The sequence below is a fragment of the Podarcis pityusensis genome, assembly GCF_964106645.2.
Source record: "Podarcis pityusensis genome assembly, chromosome: 9".
NCBI classification, from domain to species: Eukaryota; Metazoa; Chordata; class Lepidosauria; order Squamata; family Lacertidae; genus Podarcis; species Podarcis pityusensis.
Genome location: NC_138034.1, coordinates 65072487 through 65095618, shown reverse-complemented (window position 1 = coordinate 65095618; position 23132 = coordinate 65072487). Strand labels below are relative to the sequence as shown.

The following is a 23132-nucleotide window of genomic DNA, read 5'->3' as shown; positions in this document are numbered from 1 at the left end:
ATTCAGTACTCTCTTCTTCTGTATAGTTGACCAAATCCCAGCTGTATTTCAGGCAGTGTGCATTTATCGGAAATGTAATCACAAAACAATCTTGTTGTTTCAAAAACCTCTGAGAGTATATGAACGGGTGGGGTGGGGTGAGGCCTCTAATATCAGCTGGCAATCAGCAGGAGGAGGCTCCCTCACTTCCTTACATGTGATGAGTGAATGCTTTCGGCCGTGCAAATCATATGATTCCTGTGAACAATTTCCAGCTCACATAGTCAAGAGAAGTATGGCTCTGATTTTGCTCCATGTGAACAGAGAGTGACGCCACTGCATTCTTTCATTTCAGAAGCGGAAGCATGACCAGAGGCAAGTTTGTATCTTGATCAACATGCCACAGAGCATAATGAATGGACAACCTGCAGCCCTTGGTCTGCTTGGCCTGTGTCACCTCCTGTTGTCATTTCCTGGGAGGAGCTGACCACCCCTTAAAAATCCCTGCACTTCCTCAACCCTCATTCTGCAAGTGACTTTCAAATTTCCCTCTGCAAGCTATCAGTTCAAGCAAATGGCAAGAGTGATTTGTCCATTCTCCAGCAGTCCACTGAACGGAAAGGGAGGGAAGAGGGTGGTAGAAAGTGTAGGAGAAAAAATATGGGTTTTGCCCACTTCTGGGGCTGTCCACCACAGGCTTTAGCCCTGCCCACAGCCAGGATGGGACCTCCAACACACTACCTTCAAGAGAATATGACTCTCCAAGGACACATGATTCTCCACCCTGCATTGCAGGGGGTTGGACTAGATGACCCCGGGTTTCTTCAAACTTTATGATTCTATGATTTTACCCCTGCCACTCCAATTTAGATGACACTAGAAAGTGAGTTTGATACTCTGTTTTTTAACTAACAATAGTGAGAGCAAATCACAGTTCCCCAATTTTGGAAATGTTGAGGAATTGTGGAGTGGTTAAAAGTAAACTAGAAGATGTCAGCCTCCCCTTCGCATGCATGAAGGAAGAAAGGGGAATAGTGGGTTTGTAGGAGACCCTAAGCTTAGGTGGACTATGGCTTGGAGAAAAGACAAATTAGAAGAAGACAAGAATCAAAGAAGTACATAGTTCTGAGAGGCCACACAGTGGCTTTCTGCTCCTTCCCGATGCCACTGGGCACTATAATTTTCTTTGGCACTGCATGAGTTCCTTTCTGTTTTGCTCAGAGTGACCAGCAGTAACCTTTGGCAAACAAAAGCAAACTGTCGACAAAGTATGCAAAAGTTTACTGATGAGTCCGTGGGACAACAGAGATGGAAAAACACTGCCAAATATAAGCCACTCTTGAGATTCCCTCTTCCAAAGTTACCCACCTCCTTCAAAACACCTACTTTTAGAAGAAACACAGAACACCTTCAGGAGAGAGCCCGGCTCCTGCATCTTTTCCAGGTTTATTTTAAAGGGAAGATTTTATACTTCTGGTTTCCGAGTCACAATTACAGAAAAAGCTTCCAGGTCTGTGGGCGACAGGCGCCTCAAGTCACTCTAAATGTGATTACCAAAATCTAATAGAAAGCGCTTTCTGACACACAGTGATTTTTTCTGAAGCACTTAGGAAACCCTCAAGCTCATTGTGTCTGTGTCGTTTATACATCAGCCGTTAAGGAGTTAGCAAAATGCAGACAGGCTCATTTCCCTTTGGGGTCCTTAAAGTGGTTTATCTGCAGCCAGTCATCCTGTAGCTTCTGAAGATGGAACCAGGAGCGCCCCCAAACGAAAAACCCCAGAGTTTGATTTGAAGGCACATTAGACTATCAGTTTGCTGATGCTAAGCAGATCTAGGTTTGGCCAGTGCTTGGATGAGTGACTGGTTTGGGAGCCACATTTCTACTCCCTTGAGTTCCATTACATGAGATAAAGGTAAAGGGACCCCTGACCATTAGGTCCAGTCGTGACTGACTCTGGGGTTGCGGCACTCATCTCGCTTTATTGGCTGAGGGAGCTGGCGTACAGCTTCCGGGTCATGTGGCCAGTATGACTAAGCTGCTTCGGGTGAACCAGAGCAGCGAATGGAAAAACAGTTTACCTTCCCGCTGGAGCGGTACCTATTTATCTACTTTCACTTTGACGTGCTTTCGAACTGCTAGGTTGGCAGGAGCAGGGACCGAGCAACGGGAGCTCACCCCATCGCGGGGATTCGAACCGCCGACCTTCTGATCGGCAAGTCCTAGGCTCTATGGTTTAACCCACAGTGCCCCCCGCATCCCCACATGAGTTAGATGGTATATAATTAAAAATATAAAAATGCCATATCACAATCTGCTCTTTTATTCAGTTTCCAAAGTAGTCTGTTGTGAGATGGAGGTTCGTGGTCATGGTCTGCTACATATTCTGTTGCTCATCCAGAACTAGGTAAAAGGTAAAGGATCCCTGGATGGTTAAGTCCAGTCAAAGGCGACTATGAGGGAGCTGGCGTTTGTCTGCAGATAGCTTTCTGGGTCATGTGGCCAGCATGACTAAACAGCTTCTGGCACAACAGGACACCGTGATGAGTGCCAGAGTGCACAGAAACACCATTTACCTTCCCGCCAGAGCGGTACCTATTTATCTACTTGCACTGGCATGCTTTCAAACTGCTAGGTTGGCAGGAGCTGGGGCAGAGCAACGGGAGCACCTGCAACTTTTCCAGGTTTATTTAAAAGGCAACTTCTGGTTTCCAAGTCTCATTTACAGAAAAAGCTTTCAGGTCTGTGGACGACAGGTGCCTCTAAATGTAATTACCAAAATCGAACAGAAAGACAGAGCAACGGGAGCTCTCTTCATTGTGGGGATTTGAACTGCCAACCTTCTGATCGGCAAGCCCAAGAGGCTCAGTGGTTTAGACCACAGCGCCACCAGGAGGGGCTAATGGGGTGTTCCCCAGATGTTGTTGGACTCCAACTCCCATCAGCCCTAGCTAGCACAGCCAGTGGTGGAGAATGATGGGACTTGGAGTCCAACGACATCTGCAAGGCAGCACAATGACTGCTCCCTAAGTTATATGCATTCCTGTTAAATGCACTGCACAAAATCAACATTGTACAACTCAGGCCCTAAAATGGGGAAACCAGTGCCCATGCCTTATGTTTTATGGTACGTGGGAGCCAAGTATGCGGTTTGACGTCTGGCCTTCCTTTGTTGCAATCTCTGGTGGCTCAAAGGAATAATAAGCTTTCCTCATACCCCTATTGTGTTGTATGCAAACCATGCATGGCATTCACTGGTGGGCTTGAGGAAGAGAATGAGGCTGGATTAAAAGGGTCATCGTGTCAACCATTCTCCGCATGGGTTTGCCAGTGTACACAAAGTACAAGATGTCATATTTGGGGAAAGAGATAAGGGGAAATTCCCTCATGATCCACACTGAAGAAGAAGAAGAAGCCTAACCTGTGTTTTTAAGTCATTACCAGCTGGCTTTACGTTTGCAAAAGGGTTTGTGGCATGCTCAGTTCTTGGTGGTTACTTCCTGGTGGTGACACTAAAGAGAATGAATGCCAGGCAAGCAATTCTGCTTTTGACTGACAATGAGCCTGACTTTGCTTTATAAGAGTAGGGTTTTTACAGATTGGAAAGGCAAGGGGGAAAGGAATCATGACTGATGTTTTGGAGAAAACGTTTCAGAAAGGAGAGGGGGCTCGTTGTCAGTCAAAAGCAGAACTGCTGGCCTGATGTTTTTCTCTGCTGCACAGAGCCTGGTGTGGACAATACTAAACAAAATGGGCCCATGGTCCATCTGACTCAGCATAAGAACGCTTCCTATGTCCTTAAAGTCAAGAAGTCAGCAAAACATATAAGGAAATACTTTTTTCAGAACCTACTACTAATCACTTTCATTGGGTGATGTCAAGTGTGTGTGGGGGGGAGTGCCTACATTTCTCTATTCCAGGGGTCAGCAACCTTTTTCAGCCGTGGGCTGGTCCACCATCCCTAAGGCCATGTGGTGGGCCAGACCCCACCGTCCCTCAGGCCATTTGGGGGGGGATGAACGAATTCCGGACACTGAGGTCCAGCGCCAAGGGCCTTCTGGCGGTTCCCTCACTGCGAGAAGCCAAGTTACAGGGAACCAGGCAGAGGGCCTTCTCGGTAGTGGCGCCCGCCCTGTGGAACGCCCTCCCACCAGATGTCAAAGAGACAACAACTACCAGACTTTTAGAAGACATCTGAAGGCAGCCCTGTTTAGGGAAGTTTTTAATGTTTGATGTATTACAGTATTTTAATAATTTTTTTGGGAAGCCGCCCAGAGTGGCTGGGGAAGCCCAGCCAGATGGGCGGGGTATAAATTTATTATTATTATTATTATTATTATTATTATTATTATTATTACTATTATTATTATTCCTATGCCCCACAAATAAGCCAGAGATGCATTTTAAATAAAAGCACACATTCTACTCATGTAAAAACACCAGGCAGACCCCAGGAACCCAGGAACCCAGAGACACATTTTAAATAAAAGGACACATTCTATTCATGTAAAAACATGCTGATTCCTGGACTGTCCGCGAGCCAGATTTAGAAGGCGATTGGGCCGCATCCGGCCCCCGGGCCTTAGGTTGCCTACCCCTGCTCTATTCCTCTAATTTCCCTCTTTCTTTTTTAAAAGAAAAAGTGAAATAATGTGCTTTCTTACATAGATTCCATCTGCTAAATTACGGTGCTGTCCAAAAATCTGCATTTATTGTATGCTGCCTCCTGTTGATTTTATCTGTTTTATTGTTACTGTTTTTACTGTTGCTATTGTCCATTTGGTTTTATTGTTCTAACCTTTATCGTGTGTCAATAAGTGGCTGAGTTGAAAAGTAGCTTATAAACTGTAATAACAAAGCAGAACAAAAAAGGATTAGACAGATTCACAGTGGACCAGTTAATCCATTGCTGTCAGCTACGCTAGCTAAACCATGGTCAATAGACCTCTGCACACATATTCTGGTTCGGCTCCCAATCACCAAATAGTGACTCTTACTTGCAAATAAGATGTGATGGCCTGGGATTCCGAGTCTGAGAGTGAACCGGAGGAATCCCAGCCGGCACAGGAGTCCCCGCCTCCAGGGCCGGCTGAACTGGGGCAAGGCCTAGATGCTGAGGAGCCTGCACCTGTGCCAGATCCTCAGGGGCAGGCACCAGGTGAGACCATTCTGGCCCCAGAGGTGCTGGAGGACTCAGTGGCTACAGGTGAGCCTCCCCCGGGGCCCAGTAACCCTTCGGCCTCTCCTGAACTGCAGAGGCTTAGGGCAGAGAGGCGAAGGGAACTGGTCTCTCCCAGGAGGAGTGCTCGCCTTAAGGCCAAGAGAGGCGGGGCTCCTGGGGGCCGGGACCGCCCCCGGCCTTAGAAGAAGATAAAGGTCAGGCAGCCCGGTCCCAGGTTGCGGGAGCAACGTCGTTGTGGAGTACCTGCTTTACCCAGACCTAGATCTGCACTCCCAGTGTGCCTGTTCCACGCCCGGCTTCCTGCTCCTGACTCTCCGGTGTTCCTGTTCCTCGCCCAGCTGCCCGCTGCTGACTCACCAGTGTTCCTGTTCCCCGCCTGGCTCCCTGCTTCTGCTCTACCAGTGTTCCTGTTACCCGCCTGGCTTCCTGCTGCTGCCCTACCAGCGTTCCTGCTCCCCCGCCCGGCTCCCTGTTTCGGACCTCGCGTCTCATCTAGTGATTGTCTACCCTGCTAGTGACTCTGGACTGAACTTCGGCTACGGTATTAGTACCTTTCCCCCCCGGGACCAGCACAGTTTGCTCCCGCCTCACCCGCACTCCCTCTTTGTTGGGGTGCGTTCGGGAAGAGTCAGAGGCCATGGCCGACCAAGCGGCTAGACTGTTGGCAATAGCCCAGGAGAACCAGGCCTTGACGCACACCGTGCAGCAGCTCAGTAATGTGGTTACGGCACTTCAGCAGCGGTTGGACGCCCTCCCGGCTCCTGGGGCCGACGCCCCGGCTCCTGGCAAGTACCCAGTGGCCTTGCCTGAGAAATTTGATGGGGCCCCGGCCAGCTTTCCCATGTTTCTTGCCCAGGCCAAGCTGTACATTCAGGGGCGCGCCCGGAACTTCCCTGACGACCGCACCAAGGTGCACTTTTTGATTAGTTTGTTAAAAGACCAGGCGGCCAAGTGGGCGTTGCCGCTGCTCAGGCAGGACTCCCCTTTGCTGGTGGACTATGTGGGGTTTTGCAATCTGTTGGAGGCCGCGTTCGGCAACCCCCAGAAGGGGAGTCAAGCCAACCGGGCGATTCGGCGGTTGAAACAGGGCAAGTCCACGGTGGCCGCATACACCACGGAATTCCGGCTGCTGGCACAGGACTTGACCTGGAATGACTCTGCTCTTCGGGACCAGTATCTCGAGGGGCTTTCAGACGAGATACTGGACCAGCTGGCCACTATGGAACGCCCCACCACGCTAGACACCCTCATTCAACGGAGTCTACAGATAGGCTAGAGGACCGTCGTCAGGCTCGGGGCCGCCGGCACTTTCAGTTCTCGGCACCAGTTTCTACCAGCAGCCCCACAGGCACAGCTGAGTCATTGGAGGAACCTATGCAGCTTGGGGCAGTGCGGCCACGCCTCTCCCCCGCAGAGAAGTCGCGGCGTCGGGAGGGGAATTTATGTCTCTATTGTGGCGGAAGCAGACACTATGCCCGGTCCTGTCCTGAGAAACGCCAGCCACAGGGAAACCGCCAACCCCAGTAGCTGATGGCCCTGGCTACTTGGGGTCCCAAACAGCACAGAATGGGGCCGCACCAATTGAACTACAACACCTTATGGTTCCGGTACGTCTATACCCTCCAGGTGGACCCTGGATTCTTACCCATGCTCTAGTGGATTCGGGGGCAACCCGCTCCTATATGGACGCTGCTTTTGCTGCCCATCATCGGGTGCCACTTCAGAACAAGCCAGAACCGGTACAGGTGGAGGCAATCGACGGGCGGCTCCTGCGTTCGGGTGCCGTTACTCAGGAGACTCAGCCCCTGGTCCTGTGCCTCCAGCAGCACCGTGAGATGCGAACTTTGGATATTGCCTCCATGCCCCGGTTCCCCCTGGTGCTTGGGATGGACTGGCTGGAGGCTCACAATGTGCAGATTGACTGGGTCAAACGGACTGTACACTTCCCAGACCCAAGTTCTCCTGCTGAGACTGAAATGCTAGCAGCTGCGCCCACTGAGGAGGCTGCTGCAACACTCCCCGCTGAGTACCGGGACTATCACGACGTGTTTGAGGAACGGGGGGCCGACCAGCTGCCGCCGCATCGGTCCTTTGACTGCGGCATAGACCTCCAGCCCGGAGCGCCCCTACCGGTGAGTCGCTTATACTCTTTAACAGAGCCAGAGCGCGAGGCTTTGCAGGACTTCTTGCGCAAGAACCTGGAGCGTGGGTTCATTAGGCCTTCGACCTCGCCCACTGCTGCGCCAGTGCTCTTTGTTAAAAAGAAATGTGGGGAGCTCCGCCTTTGCCATGATTACCGGGCCCTGAACAAAATTACCATCCCAGACCGGTACCCCTTGCCCCTTATTTCGGAGTTGCTGGAGCGGGTGCAAGGGGCGCAGGTGTTCACCAAGCTAGACCTCCGGGGTGCCTACAATTTGATTCGGATCCGAGCCGGGGATGAGTGGAAGACAGCATTCGGGACCCGGTACGGGCAGTTCGAATACCTGGTTATGCCCTTCGGTTTGTGCAACGCGCCTGCTGTGTTTCAACGGTACATCAACCACGTGTTCCAGGACTTGCTAGACAAGTACGTGGTGGTGTACCTGGATGACATTCTGGTTTACTCCCGTGACCCGGCGCGCCACGAGGGTCATGTCCGGACCGTGCTGCAGCGCTTGCGCGAGCACCGTTTGTATGCAAAGCTCAGCAAGTGCGAGTTCCATCAGCGGTCAGTGGACTTCCTGGGTCACCGACTCTCACCAGGTGGGGTGCAGATGGATCCTGGGAAGGTGGCAGCGGTTCGAGAATGGGCGGCACCTCGGAACCGCAAGGACCTACAGCGTTTCCTGGGGTTCGCCAACTATTACCGGACCTTCATTGCGGATTATGCTCATCGCACCACCCCGTTGACCCGGCTACTGCGCCCCAAGACGCCGTTTTCCTGGGACAAGGAGGCAGAGGAGGCATTTCAAGGGTTGAAGGCCTGTTTCCAGAGAGCGCCAATCTTGCAGCATCCGGATCCTTCTCGACCCTTTGTGGTAGAGACTGACGCCTCCAGTACGGCTCTCGGTGCCGTCTTGTCTCAGCAGTGCGGACCGGAAGCGCCACTCTTACCCTGCGCCTTTTATTCCCGCCAGCTCCTTCCAGCGGAGCGTAACTATACCGTGTGGGAGCGGGAACTACTGGCCATCAAGGTGGCCTTTGAGGTTTGGTGCCACCATCTTGAGGGGGCACGACACCCGGTGGAGGTGAGAACCGACCACCGGAACCTGGAGTACCTCCAGACCACCCGCAAGCTGAACCAAAGGCAGATCCGGTGGGCGTTGTTCTTTTCCCGGTTCCAGTTCCGGATCCGCTACATCCCTAGCTCCCAAAACCAGAAGGCGGATGCCCTGTCCCGGAAACCTGAAGACAACGCAGACACGGTACAGCAAGCAGTACCCACCACGATTCTACCACCAGCTGCATTCCTGGCCACCCAGGAGGTTGAGCCACTGCAGGCTCGGGTGCGGGAACAGCAGCGGGTCGACGCTTGGGCCCAGGAACGACTCCGGGAACTGGCCGAAGGGTCATGCCCTCAGTATCCAGGGCTGGTCTTGCATCAGGGTCTTCTGCTGCACCACGGGCGCCTGTACATCCCACCAGGGCCGCTGCGGGCTGAGGTTCTCCGGATGACCCATGATGCTCCAGCAGCGGGGCACTTTGGGCGGTATCGGACCACCCATCTGGTAAGCCGTGAGTTTTGGTGGCCCCGTCTGAAGGCTGACGTGGCTCGCTACGTCGCTGGTTGTGATGTCTGCAGGCGGGCCAAGGGGCCTACCGGGTGACCCCCCGGCCTTCTTCAGCCGTTGCCGGTTCCACCACGTCCTTGGCACACAGTTTCTCTGGACTTTGTAGTGGAGCTACCCCCGTCTCGGGGCTACACCTGCCTTCTAGTTTTCTCCGACCATTTCACGAAGATGGTGCACTGTGCCCCCTGCCCATCCGTACCCTCAGCTAAGGAAACCGCTCAGCTGTACCTTCAGCATGTCTTCCGCCTGCATGGTCTACCTGAGCGTGTGGTGTCCGACCGTGGCGTTCAGTTCACGTCCCGGTTTTGGCGTGCTTTGCACCAGGCCCTCGGAACAGAGGTCTGTCTCTCATCTGCTTACCACCCACAGACTGATGGCCAGACGGAACGGGCGAACGCGGTGCTGGAGCAGTACCTCCGGTGTTACTGCAGCTACCAGCAGGATGACTGGGTCGACCACCTAGCCTTGGCGGAGTTCGCTTATAACAACGCGGTGAATGCGTCCACCCAGCAGACCCCGTTCCAGGCCAGCTACGGTTTTCATCCACGGTTGTTCCCGGATGTGCTGCCGGCATCTGCGGTCCCTGCGGTGACAGAGTGGCTTCAGGAGCTCCAGTCCCAGCAACAGCTGTTGATGGAGCAGCTGCGCCAGGCCAAGGAGGCGTACAAGGTCCAGGCCGACCGCCACCGCCAGGTGGGGCCGGAACTCCACGTCGGTGACCTGGTATGGCTCTCCACTCGCCACCTCCACCCTTCTCGACCTTCGCGGAAGCTGGACGCCCGTTTCACCGGCCTGTTTCCCATCGTGCACCAGGTCTCGCCGGTGGCATTCCGTCTCCGGTTGCCAGCAACCCTGAAGGTTCACCCGGTATTCCACAGGTCCCTTCTGAGTCCGGTGGCCCCACCCGACGAGTTCCACCCGAACCGTCCCCGACCGCAGCCAGTTTTGGTTCAGGGAGAGCCTGAGTACGAGGTGGAACGCATTCTGGACTCCCGATACCGCAGGGGAAAGCTGCAGTATCTCATAGACTGGAAGGGGTATGGGCCGGAGGACCGTTCCTGGGAACCAGCGACCAACGTCCACGCGCCTGCCTGCCTCCGAGAGTTTCATGCGGCGTACCCCAACAAGCCGGGTCCGGACCCTCAATTGAGGGGGGGGCCTGGGAGGGGGGATGGTGTGATGGCCTGGGATTCCGAGTCTGAGAGTGAACCGGAGGAATCCCAGCCGGCACAGGAGTCCCCGCCTCCAGGGCCGGCTGAACTGGGGCAAGGCCTAGATGCTGAGGAGCCTGCACCTGTGCCAGATCCTCAGGGGCAGGCACCAGGTGAGACCATTCTGGCCCCAGAGGTGCTGGAGGACTCAGTGGCTACAGGTGAGCCTCCCCCGGGGCCCAGTAACCCTTCGGCCTCTCCTGAACTGCAGAGGCTTAGGGCAGAGAGGCGAAGGGAACTGGTCTCTCCCAGGAGGAGTGCTCGCCTTAAGGCCAAGAGAGGCGGGGCTCCTGGGGGCCGGGACCGCCCCCGGCCTTAGAAGAAGATAAAGGTCAGGCAGCCCGGTCCCAGGTTGCGGGAGCAACGTCGTTGTGGAGTACCTGCTTTACCCAGACCTAGATCTGCACTCCCAGTGTGCCTGTTCCACGCCCGGCTTCCTGCTCCTGACTCTCCGGTGTTCCTGTTCCTCGCCCAGCTGCCCGCTGCTGACTCACCAGTGTTCCTGTTCCCCGCCTGGCTCCCTGCTTCTGCTCTACCAGTGTTCCTGTTACCCGCCTGGCTTCCTGCTGCTGCCCTACCAGCGTTCCTGCTCCCCCGCCCGGCTCCCTGTTTCGGACCTCGCGTCTCATCTAGTGATTGTCTACCCTGCTAGTGACTCTGGACTGAACTTCGGCTACGGTATTAGTACCTTTTCCCCCCGGGACCAGCACATAAGAGTCCTTTATTCAGACAAATAGCAGTGCAGGTTGAACAACAAGCATAGGGTCCAGAAGTCAAGATCCCAAGGTCCAAGAGCAATGTAAGAGGTTCATAACTGAATCGAAGCTACAAAGATGTCCCAACAGCTTACGTGTCCCTCCTACCAAGCTTTCAAAGATGTGGCAGGGCAAGCTCACTCATGGGACTAGTGCCATAAATCTGCTGCACATGCTCTTGATCCCACCTATGACAACTGTGCCTAGTTTTTGGTGCTAAGACTGTGTTTTCTCCCTCTGCCTCCAGCTCTGTCAACTCCTTCTGGCTGGTTGGGGCAGGAGAGGGAGCCAGAAGATCTGCTTCTCCCTCTCTAACATCTGAAGTCTCAAAGGGAGACCCTCTCACCTCCAACCCTAGTTTCCAGCTTTTCAATCCTCCATCTGTTCCTTCTTCCTCCTCCTCCTCCTGGTCTACCACTTTGGTTAGAACAAGCCACAGTTCCTTGAGTTCACTTGCAACACAGAACCGTGGTTATTTCAAAGTGAAACGGGAAACTTTCACTCTCCTCCTCTTGTGAGCAAAGGAGAGAGAGGAGGAATGTGTGAACACAAGGCTCACCATGGCTCATTCCCAATTTGAACTGGTCCACACACAAAAAGGAACACAGGGTCTGGGACTAGGGTATAACACAAGCAGAAAATAAAAATGCTTCGGCAATGGAAAAAGTCAAGATTGATGGGCCAGTGAAAGTGATTCAGCAGGCTCAATTCATTTTGCAGGTTACTTATTGCAGTCATGGGACTAGGCCTTGGGTCAGGCTGTTGCTTAAGCCTTCATTGCAAAAGCCCATTGCTTCTTGTTCTTTCATCAATGAATAAGTTAACAACTATGGCTCAATTTGCACATGGCAGAATTACACATGGAAACACCTGACAGGTTCAGAAGAAGAGGAAAACCTTCTCTTCCTCCAGGTGTTTTATATTTCATTATAGGTTCATATAAAAATATCCAGACACTCATCTTCTACTTGGACTTATCTAGAGTTGCTAAATTGTGAAGAATCCATTTCTCTTTCCTGGTCCAACTTCAATCTAACACAGCACAGAGTCACCAGCTTGTTACCTTGAGAGTTCTCCCTTAGCGCATGTGGCCGATTAGACTGATGGCTCTCTCACTTTCTGGGCCAGCTCGTTCAGAAGGAAAGAGGCATTGCCATTACAAATCTGTTAACACCCTGGCGGGTGAAATATGGCTTGTCAGGCAGAAAGAAATCAATCTCATTTAATTTCCGTCTCAATTTCCCTCCTTGGTGCCTACAGCCTTTGTGGAGATGCAAATCTATCATTAGCCTCGTCTGCATGACACCCCACATTCTCTTGTGTCTCGTTTTCTTTCCAAAATAGCCTTAAAAGGATCTCTGTTACACCATACAATGCTAAGTAATACCGGGCACAATCTGTTGGCAAGGTCATTGTGTAGGTGTGTGTGTGCACCTGGTTTACTGGAATGAATGGGGATTATTATGAAATAGCATGACCATTATGTAGCAATATAGGGGAGGATCTTGGTGGATTATGCCTGGTGTGTGGACATGCAAAGCAGAACAAACTCTATACCATGGGTAGGCAAACTAAGGCCCGGGGGCTGGATCCGGCCCAATCACCTTCTAAATCCAGGAATCAGGGTGTTTTAACATGAGTAGAATGTGTCCTTTTATTTAAAATGCATCTCTGGGTTATTTGTGGGGCATAGGAATTCGTTCATTTTTATTTCTATTTTTCAAAATATAGCCCAGCCCCCCACAAGGTTTGAGGGACAGTGGACCGGCCCCCTGCTGAAAAAGTTTGCTGGCCCCTGCTCTATACAGTTGCCAGGTTGAGATATTAGGTTCCTCTAACGTTGAAAGTTCTAATGGAATTCCATCCTGCCTCTGCAAGCACTTTTCTTCAGGCCCCTGGCAGAACAGCCAAAGAGAAACCCTAATTTACCGTATTTTTTGTTCTATAAGACTCACTTTTTCCCTCCTAAAAAGTAAGGGGAAATGTGTGTGCGTCTTGTGGAGCAAATGCAGGCTGTGCAGCTATCCCAGAAGCCAGAACAGCAAGAGGGATTGCTGCTTTCACTGCGCAGCGATCCCTCTTGCTGTTCTGGCTTCTGAGATTCAGATTTTTTTTTCTTGTTTTCCTCCTCCAAAAACTAGGTGCGTCTTGTGGTCTGGTGCGTCTTATAGAGCGAAAAATATGGTAATTACAGTGGTAGATCGGGTTACATACGCTTCAGGTTACATATCCTTCAGGTTACAGACTCCACTAACCCATATATAGTACCTCGGGTTAAGAACTTTGCTTCAGGATGAGAACAGAAATCGTGCTCTGGCGGTGTGGCAGCAGCAGGAGGCCCTGTTAGCTAAAGTGGTGCTTCAGGTTAAGAACAGTTTCAGGTTAAGAACGGATCTCTGGAATGAATTAAGTACTTAACTCGAGGTACCACTGTTCTCCAGTTCAGGCTAGAAGGATGGCTCAGCCACCAGAAATGCAGAAATGTATACATTTGTAAATACTACTAAGACAACCATCTGAGCCACTCAGAAAACCATAGAGCAGGGCCTTCTCAGTAATGGCACCCTGAATGTAGAATTTCCTCCCCTTGGAGATACAGTTGTCCTCCGCATTAACAACTTTCAGACATCTAGTTAAGATGCACCTTTTTGCTGAGGTCTATGGAGGTGGTTGATTTAAGGTGAGTTCCTTTGTCGCTGTTCTACAAGGTTATCACATTCTTGCTTTAGGATGTTGATAAGGCTTAATGGTTTCTATTTTTTATTTGGATTTTTTTAAAAAAATCAGTTTATATTCAAAGGAACCTCAGAGCACCAAGCAAAAAAGATAGAAATCAAACACAACAGAACAGGATTTCAGAAAACCTTGTACAAAGTAGAGGTCCAGTACTATACGAAAGAATATCAAACCATGTACAAAATAGATATCAAATGCAACACACACACATGCTCACACAACGTCAAATAAGTATATAATGTAAAAATCAAATATAGTATAAAGGAAAAAAACAAAATACCACACAGAACTCAAAGACAAGCCAAATTACATACAGTGGTACCTCAGGTTAAGTACTTAATTCGTTCTGGAGGTCCGTACTTAACCTGAAACTGTTCTTAACCTGAAGCACCACTTTAGCTAATGGGGCCTCCTGCTGCTGCCGCGCCGCCGGAGTACGATTTCTGTTCTCATCCTGAAGCAAAGTTCTTAACCTGAAGCACTATTTCTGGGTTAGCGGAGTCTGTAACCTGAAGCATATGTAACCTGAAGCGTATGTAACCTGAGGTACCACTGTACATGTTTTCTGATGTACTTGTTGTACTATTAGTTGCAGTTTCCAGGTCATTCTGGTGAGACAGTCTGTGGGCAAGCAGGGTCTCAGTCTGCGTACCAGATGGAGCTGGTAAACAGCTGCCCTGGACACAAAATTGACCTGCACCTCCATGGACAGCTGCGAGTCCAAAATGACTCCCAGGCTGCACACCTGCTCCTTCAGGGGCACAGTTGCCCCATTCAGGACCAGGGAGTCCCACCCACCCCCTGTCCCCCCAAAACAGTACTTCTGTCTTGTCAGGATTCAACCTCAATCCGTTAGCTGCCATCCATCCTCCAACCGCCTCCAGACACTCACACAGGACCTTCACCGCCTTCACTGGTTCTGATTTAAAAGAGAGGTAGAGCTGGGTATCATCCATATACTGATGAACACCCAGTCCAAACCCCCTGATGATCTCTCCCAGTGGCTTCACATAGATATTAAAAAGCATGGGGGAGAGGACGGAACCCTGAAGCACCCCACAAGTGAGAGCCCAGTGGTCTGAACACTCATCCCCCAATACCACTTTCTGGACACGGCCCAGGAGGAAGGAGCAGAACTGCTGTATCCTAGATCCTTCCAGAAGGATGTCATGATCGATGGTCTCAAAGACCGCTGAGAGATCCAGCAGAACTAGGAAACAGTGATTTCTTAGCACCAATGAGGCTTTTGAACGTCTTTAAATACACACGCGAAAACATTTTACTTGGCACACCAGTTCAATCTATAAGCAGTGCTTTGTCCTAATCCACTCTAGCAGTGATGCTAATCCCATAGACGTCTCCATCCACTTGTTTTTGCTGAGTCAATGGAATCTTTGCAAGCTGGTGCTTTCTGTTCCTGAGTAGGAAGTACTTCTCTGGGTGTTCTGTGGAAGAGGAAACCTTTGCCATTAAACCCCTTTCCTTTCCGTCCCCAATGCAATCAGCAGCCATATGCCCAGTCCTTGCCGTCCAGCTTGCACTTCCTGTTTTCCCTGCCGGAGATTCTTACTTGTATCTTTGGCTCACATTTCAAGAGTTCTCTGAGTTCAAAGGGGGGGGGTATCCTGTGGAGAGCATCTGAAGAAGGGACAAAGCCTTCAGCTGTAATAATAAAAACCAGGGTGGGTTTGGTCATCGTAAAGAGTTTTCTAAACTCAGCTGCAGTAAAGACCAACATGGAGATTCTGCAAGTCGCCAACCTGCGGCCAAGGGATCATTGGATTGCACCACTGTGTTCACAAGCTTTTGTGGACATGTGGAGAGACTGTGTCTTAGAGAAGATGGCTATATAAGCAACTCCCAATTTATGTGGGGGTTATGTTCCAAGGCCAGTAGTGATGTATGGAAGTGAGAGCTGGACCATAAAGAAGGCTGATCGCCGAAGAATTTATGCTTTTGAATTCTGGTGCTGGAGGAGACTCTCGAGAGTCCCATGGACTGCAAGAAGATCAAACGTATCCATTCTAAAGGAAATCAGCCCTGAGTGCTCACTGGAAGGACAGATCCTGAAGCTGAGGCTCCAATACTTTGGCCACCTCATGAGAAGAGAAGACTCCCTGGAAAAGATCCTGATGTTGAGAAAGATGGAGGGCACAAGGAGAAGGGGACGACAGAGGATGAGGTGATTGGACACTGTTCTCGAAGCTACCAGCATGAGTTTGACCAAACTGAGGGAGGCAATGGAAGAGAGGAGTGCCTGGTGTGCTCTGGTCCATGGGGTCACGAAGAGTCGGACACGACTAAACGACTAAACAACAACATGTTCCAAGGCACCACACATTTAAATGAAATCGTGTATATTTGAAGCACAATTTAAAAAGCCTGCAAACACCCTGTTCTGCCCCTGTTCCGCCCCTTTTTGTGAAGTTTATGTGACGTATCTGGGTTTGGCGTGATGCGCATGTGAGCAGTCACACACATATTGGACACGCCTAAAACGGTCACTGTCTGTATTGCACAGCAAATGTGCACTCATCAAGAAGTTGCAGTAAGAGTGACGAAACACAGCTAGCACGCCCCTTTCAGAGAATTTCATTTTCCCATTCGGTTTGCAATGTGATGTAAAATTGTGATTTCTCTCCACTTTTGACTTCCCTTGAAATTGCATGTGTGATCTGAAATGCGGTTGTGCAACCGTCATGGGTGCCTATTAGGTAAGGGCCTATGATGTCACTGCCGCCTTGTGACAGGAGAACCTCGCCAAAAACCTGTTTGAAAGGCCTTCTAAGTTTCTTTTTTAAAATTAATAATTGTTTTTCTGCTCTTTACCACTCCAGTTACAGCACTTACATACTGTAGATTTTATGACAGCTAGACTTAATAACCCCCTTTAACTATTCATCCCCATGAAACATGGAAGAGGGGGGAGACATACTTTTGGGAGGACATCTTACCTCTAAATATGAGATGGATGAGGGCTTCCCCCCTTTCTCTCTTTTACCAAAAATTCATAAATAGGATGTACCAAAAGAAATCACAAAACTTCTATAGGATGTAGCATTCTGCCCAGAAACATTTTGTCTGAGAGCAGTGGAGCAATGGCTTGAAGTGGCTTTAATACTTTGGGGTGTGTGAAGAAACACCTTTGACCAGCTCATATTTAAAAGTAAGGAACCCACTACCCCTGATGCTTAGAATTCACCTGAGAAAGCATTACTGGTTATAAGAGCATCTAGCCCAGCATCCTGTCCTCACAGTAGCTAATCAGATGCCTGTGGGAAACCAGAGATTAGGACCTGACCACAGAGACACACCTCCAATTTCTGAATCCCAATCCTGACTGATAGCCATTGACAGATTTCTCCTCCATGAATTATTTAACCCTCTTTTAAAGCCATTCAAGTCCACGGCAGAAATGTCAACATCTACAGTTGGTGGGTTCTGAAAAAACTAAGCAGATGGAAGAACTCCCAAATAATAACTAGGCGAACCCCTCTACACCTTGGGGAAAATGGTAATTGTAAATGAACATAAAGTGCATGTTTCATATGGAACCCAACTTCCCAATTTCACAGAAATACCCTGATATGATTTGAACTATCCAGAATTTTTCATTGTGGTGGTGGACAGTGAAAAGATTAACTCAGTATGCAGTGGTGTGTGTGTGTGTTTTAAAAATGAAATCTATATTAGGAATGGACTTGAAAAAAAATATTTCCCCAATACTCTTTTCAAACCATTTACAGTGCAGATACATTTAGAGAAAGGGACTTAGTACATACCGGTAATATGTAGGCTCTGGGGACACTTGGAATAACGTAGAAGCTCATTAACTATTGAGATAGTTTGGAGGTATGTACCCAAATCATTAAAAAGATGCATCTGGATTTGTTTGGAATGTGATCATAAGCCTGAAGAGGAAACCCAAATTCTTATTTCAAACTGGGATTTCTTGCTTGCTGCACTTGTTTTGCAAGGCTTTTCTTTTGTTTCTATTTCACCATTAATGGTAAGACCCAGGGTTCTCGCACCGTCTAAATAAAGGCCATTTACTACAGATCCAACTCTCCACTTTGTAGCAATCTAGTCTTCCCACACAAAAATATTTGTGGAAGGGTCAGATTTCATGACCAAATTAGGATTCCCAGCGAGGATCTTGGCTGAGTGGATCTGAGCAGCTGAGTGGGAAAGCAGAGGTCATGGGATTGCTCCTCTATATGTCAGGCTCATAACTCAACCTACTCTTTGAATTTGTGCAGGTCGGTCACAGTCCACACCAAGGGGGCAAAACGACCCCCTATTCCATTGCTCTTCATGGCATGTGCCTTGACCTAAGGTGATCAACCACAGCATAGCTTGCAGTTGTTGTTGCCTTCCTATTTCAGGAGTGAGAGAAAGCAACTGTAAGGATTCAGTTCTATTTATCCTTAATAGTATTCGAGGAGAAGATATACTTGCAGGCATGGGATTTTTGTCCATGTGTTTCAAATGGTACAGTCATACCTTGGGTTACAGATGCTTCAGGTTGCATTTTTTCGGGTTACGGACTGCCGAAACCCGGAAGTACTGGAACAGGTTACTTCCGGGTTTCGGCGGCCGTGCATGCACAGAAGCGTTAAATAGCAATTTGCGCTTGCGCAGAAGCACCGAATCGCAACCCGCCCTTGCGCAGATGCGCAGCTGCAGGTTGCGAACGCTGCGGGTTGCAAACGTGCATCCCGCACGGATCACATTCGCAACCCGAGCGTCCACTGTACTGGGAACCTTGAGAGGAAGTGATCGTGTCCTCCTGGGTTTCGTGGTACAGAGGCGAGAGGAAGCTGAGTGTTATCAGACGTGCACTCTGGACTTTCAGGAGGCTGATTTCAAAAAAGCTTGAGGAATTACTGGGTGAGATCCCATGGTCAGAAATCATCAAAGAGAAGGGAGTCCAAGATGGATGGGAGTTTCTTAGAGGTGAAATATCGAAGGCCCAAATGCAGACAATTCCAACGAGAAAGGAAAGTGGGAGGCATCTAAGGAAACCAGGGTGGCTGCATAAGGAGCTTACAGATGAGCTGAGATTCAAGAAGGGCATGTGTAAGAAATAGAAGGGAAAATCATGAATGAGTAGCCAACAGTTGCATGGAGTGGTTCAGGCAGGCCAAAGCTCAAGCTTACAAGAGAGGTTAGAAATAATAATAAAAAGGTTTCTTCGGCTATATCCGAAGTAAGAGGAAGAACAAGCAGGTGGTAGGTCCTTTGCATGAGGAACACAGAGAAATGCTATTGGGTGACAGAGAAAAGGTGGAACTACTCAACACCTGCTTTGCCTCTGTCTTCACCTAAAAGGAAAGCAATGCCCAACCTGGTGATTAACAGAATAAATCATGCAAGGAGGGAGCTGCAGCCCAAGATAGGAAAAGATGTGCTAAGGGAACACCTAGCTTTAAACAAATTCAGAACTCCAGGGCCTTGATGAGCTGTATCAAAGGTACTAAAGGAGCTTGTGGATGTAACCTCAGCACCTCTGTCTATAATCTTTGAGATTTCTTGGCAAAGAGGTGAGGTCCCTGCAGACTGGAGTCAGGGAAATGTTATGTTTGCCTCTCAGCTTGCCCAGTTCCCCCTAAGACAGGGTGAAAGAGAGGGTGCTCTCCAATTATCAGTGTTGGAATAAGATCCAGTTGCCTAGTTGGATTGTGTACGTGGAATTGAGAGGTGAGGAAAGCACCATCTTGTGCTTGGCCTCAAGCAACAAAATGTCTTGGGCTGACTCCTTCTTCTGATGACGGTGTTAAATTTATATACTGCTTACATGCCAAACTGGTCATGAAGCCTTTGCAACTATAAAATCAATAACAACACCCATACATAATTAAAATACACCAGAATCCCATCAGGGCATTAAAACAGCCTTGATTAAAATATACAATTAAAGCAAGCCAGTTAAAAAGCGGGATAATTATAAGAGGTTAACACAAGAAGATCAGAAGTTCAGTTCAGGGGAAGGCTTGCCTCAACAGCAGCCAATGGAAGGCCAATATCGATGGGGACTCTTGTGTTTTGGCAGGGAGGACATCCCATAACACTGGTGCTACCCGTGAAAATGCTCGCCGCCATGTTACCACAAGCTGATAATCCATCAGGCCGTTGCGCAACTAACTGGGTTCCATTAGCAGATCATAGCAACTTTATTGGGCAGTGGAGGAGAATACAGTTTTTCAGTTCCAGATCTTGCTGCAGATCCTTCAGCACTGGTCTGAGATGTGTCCAATGAATTCATCTAGCTCAGGATTGTCTACACTTCCTGGCAGTGGCTCTCCAGAGTTTCAAATATACAGCAAAAATTGAAACAAAATCTTCTGAAACCACGTCTTTAGATGTCAAACACGAAAACCAAAATAGCCATCAAACAAGAAACCTGTTCTTTCTTATATTGCAACCTCAGCAGCTAAAACGAGTCCTCACCAATTAACCAAGTAAAGCTTGGGTTGATGAGCCTGCCAATTAAAACTTGCATTCTTAATAGTAATATAATGGTTATGTCTATTCTAGAAATGGTTTCTCCCCCCGCTTAACTTTCTGACCAAGATTATTTATGGAAGACTTTGACTCTGAACTCCCAGGAACCAGAGCAGAAGATCAGGGGAGGAAGGTCAACGCTTCCCATCAACTCATCCTTCATTATAAAGGTTATCATATATCAGAGGGCCATGCTGTCGTAAATCCTGAAGCGGGATCAAAGGCAGCAGAACAGATATCCATTACATACCTGGCTCCTACAATTAGGCTGATGCTTTAAAGTGGCAGTGTGTACTTTTTGTTCACAGTCTTTGCTCCACTGGTGCTATCACAGAAACTAGCTACATGTTCACAGTCAAGGCTGGATGTTCCCTTTGTTGCTACTTGCTACAGTGAAAAAAGACAGGGCACCTTTTAAAGCCTCTTTACAACTTGTTTGCTCAGCATTTAGCTCTTTTTGATCCTTCCTCTTGATGCAGCTTCAACTCCACTCTCAGACTGTTACCTAAAATGTATTGTGATCAAAGGACCCCTAATTATCTAGGATTTCTTCTGAGCTCAAGCCCCCTTCTGCCCCCACCCCCAATATCCACATCCACGCTGACTAACATTGCAGACTGGAGAGATTAAAAGCACTTTAGAGGGGTGAGTCAATGTTAAATTTCATTCATGTATTTATTTAGTAAATTTGCATACCACACTTGGTTCACAGAATAAAACCACAAAGTGCATAATAAAAACAAGAACAAACCAACCCAATAACCCCCTGCCACAAACACATTTAAAAGAATATAGACTGTTTTGTGAAATATGTGATGTTAAATCAGAAGAAAATGCAATGTTCTGAAGAAAGATTGTAAGCTAGTGGCTTATCTATTTGCTTCAGCAGCAGTTGCTGATCAAAAGCTTCTCCGTGCATTGTGTGTGTGTGTGTGTGAGTGAGAGAGAGAGAGAGAGAGAATATAGCCAAATAAAGAAAAGTTCATGCTTTTTTAGTCAAAAATTTTGACTCCCGCATTCCTAAGCAACACGGCTGAGATTTCAAATGCATATAGATCCCAGTTTGTTGCTTCTGTCTCTTGGTCACACTGAAGCATATACAAGGGACGCTGGAGTGAAAGTTCCTCCACCTTAGACTCTCCAGGTGAGTTCACATTTGTGATTTAAAATGCAGTGAGTTCATTTCCCTCTGCTGCATTTCAATCCACATTTGCATGGTTCACATCAGAGAGGAGGTTGGGATATCTTCACCTGATGCCCATGACCTTGCTGGTTTCCCCACTCCTGGAGACTTCCCTCCTGAACTCCTATTTATGAAGTTATCAGCTGCACATCTCCACATTGCTGCTTACTCTGCCTCCAGTTTTCTAGCTGGATTGAAGCTGGCTTGAGGGAAAAATGCACTAGACATCAGGATTTGTCAAGAAACAACAGGACTGATATGGATTGTGGCTAACGTTGAGCAAATGAGGCTTCCAAAACTAGCAGCAGGGAGCACACTAGATGCAGAGTAATCAGTAAACATGAACATCCCCTCGGCTTGGCTCAGGAAATAGAAGGAAAGAAACCAGGAATGTCCCACTGCTCATCACAGGCTGGCCAAACTTGAGAGAAGCTGGGTCCCCATTACAAGAAGAAAGCTCTCAGGCTGAAGAGCAAGTTCAGCTTGGAATGATGAAGGTTTGCCTCATGTGCAGCCCTGATCCGGCTGCTAGCAATAAAGTACAATGAAATATCAATGTCAATATCTGATGTGATGAACTTCAACCTGTCTTCCCGTCTTCAACCACAAATCCACATACCACAGAACATTTGAATGAAGCTTGAAGACCACTGGTGGTCCGTGGAACACAGTTCGGGAATTCACACGGATCACAGGCACAGGGTTGCCCCTAAGATTGGGAAGGCCATTGCATGTCATGTGTGTGTGACATCACATGTGCGGCACACATCACACGATGTCACACACATCTTCCAACGTCCTGCAGGCCGGACTGGCGGGGCCAAGCAGAAGGTTGTACCAGCCTGTGCTGTGACAAGAGACACATCAGATACAGCCTTCAAAGAGGCTATTGCTGTCACTGCGGGGGCAGCAGCGTTCTTTGGAGGCTGGATCTGTGGATCTGTGGATCCTGCCGCCTGAGGCAGTTGCCTCACCTTGCCTCATGGGTGGGCCGGCCGTGTCTGTCACTTTATCCAGCCACATGCATAGACCTGTTCTGTTTCCTCATCTCCTTTCCTGGTGTCCGTTCTTCATCACTCATCTCACCATCTCTCTCACCAAGTGGCTTCAGATCAGAAGGAGAGCCAGTCTTGAAAGTCCCCTCCTCCTAAAACCAATGGCAGAGACATGAGATTCTTATTTCTAATACACCTGGGCCAATTTGTTACAACCTGGCTGCATTGTACAGAGCTCATTTCAAGAGATTAGGTTTCATAAATGAAACTTAACTGGAATACAGCTGGGGGAGAGCAACCAGCAGGAAAAATAAGTAGAGTGTTCTTTATTTGCATCCCTCCATGGTCCTTCCCAAAGATCTCAGACCATAGGACAAGCCTTGGAAGGCAAAAGGTCTACCTTCTAGCGTATCTGAAATGCCGTCTCCTTTTTTAAGAAAAGCTGGCGTTCAATAGAAAGGCAAGCTAGAAATCTAAAGTATTTAATTCCACTGATTTCTAGACTGAATTTTTGGTGTTAAGCTTTCTGCTTTTACAAGTTTTAATCGGGCAACCTCAGCTTAGGTGCAAAGTCATTTAATGCTATAGCTGCACAGCGGGGGAACGTGGTCTTTAAGTCCTGAAACTTCAATATGAGTCACAGCTCATTACCGAAGGAGACACATTTCACATTCCCCACGCAAACCCCAAAGTCACCTGCTTTGTTTTCCAAAGGACACTCTCACATCTCCACGTGAATATAATGTGGGGGGTTTTGACGCTTATGCAAGCCCCAATCACCACTTGTGGAGAAAGAAAGAGACCCTAGTTGCTG

General features: G+C 48.9%; 1 protein-coding gene across 1 annotated transcript in view; it reads right to left on the bottom strand.

Moving 5' to 3' along the window:
- RASGEF1B (RasGEF domain family member 1B) overlaps positions 1-23132 on the bottom strand; it is a 260591-nt gene that overhangs the window by 88672 nt on the left and 148787 nt on the right. The gene's annotated exons all lie outside the window — the stretch shown is intronic.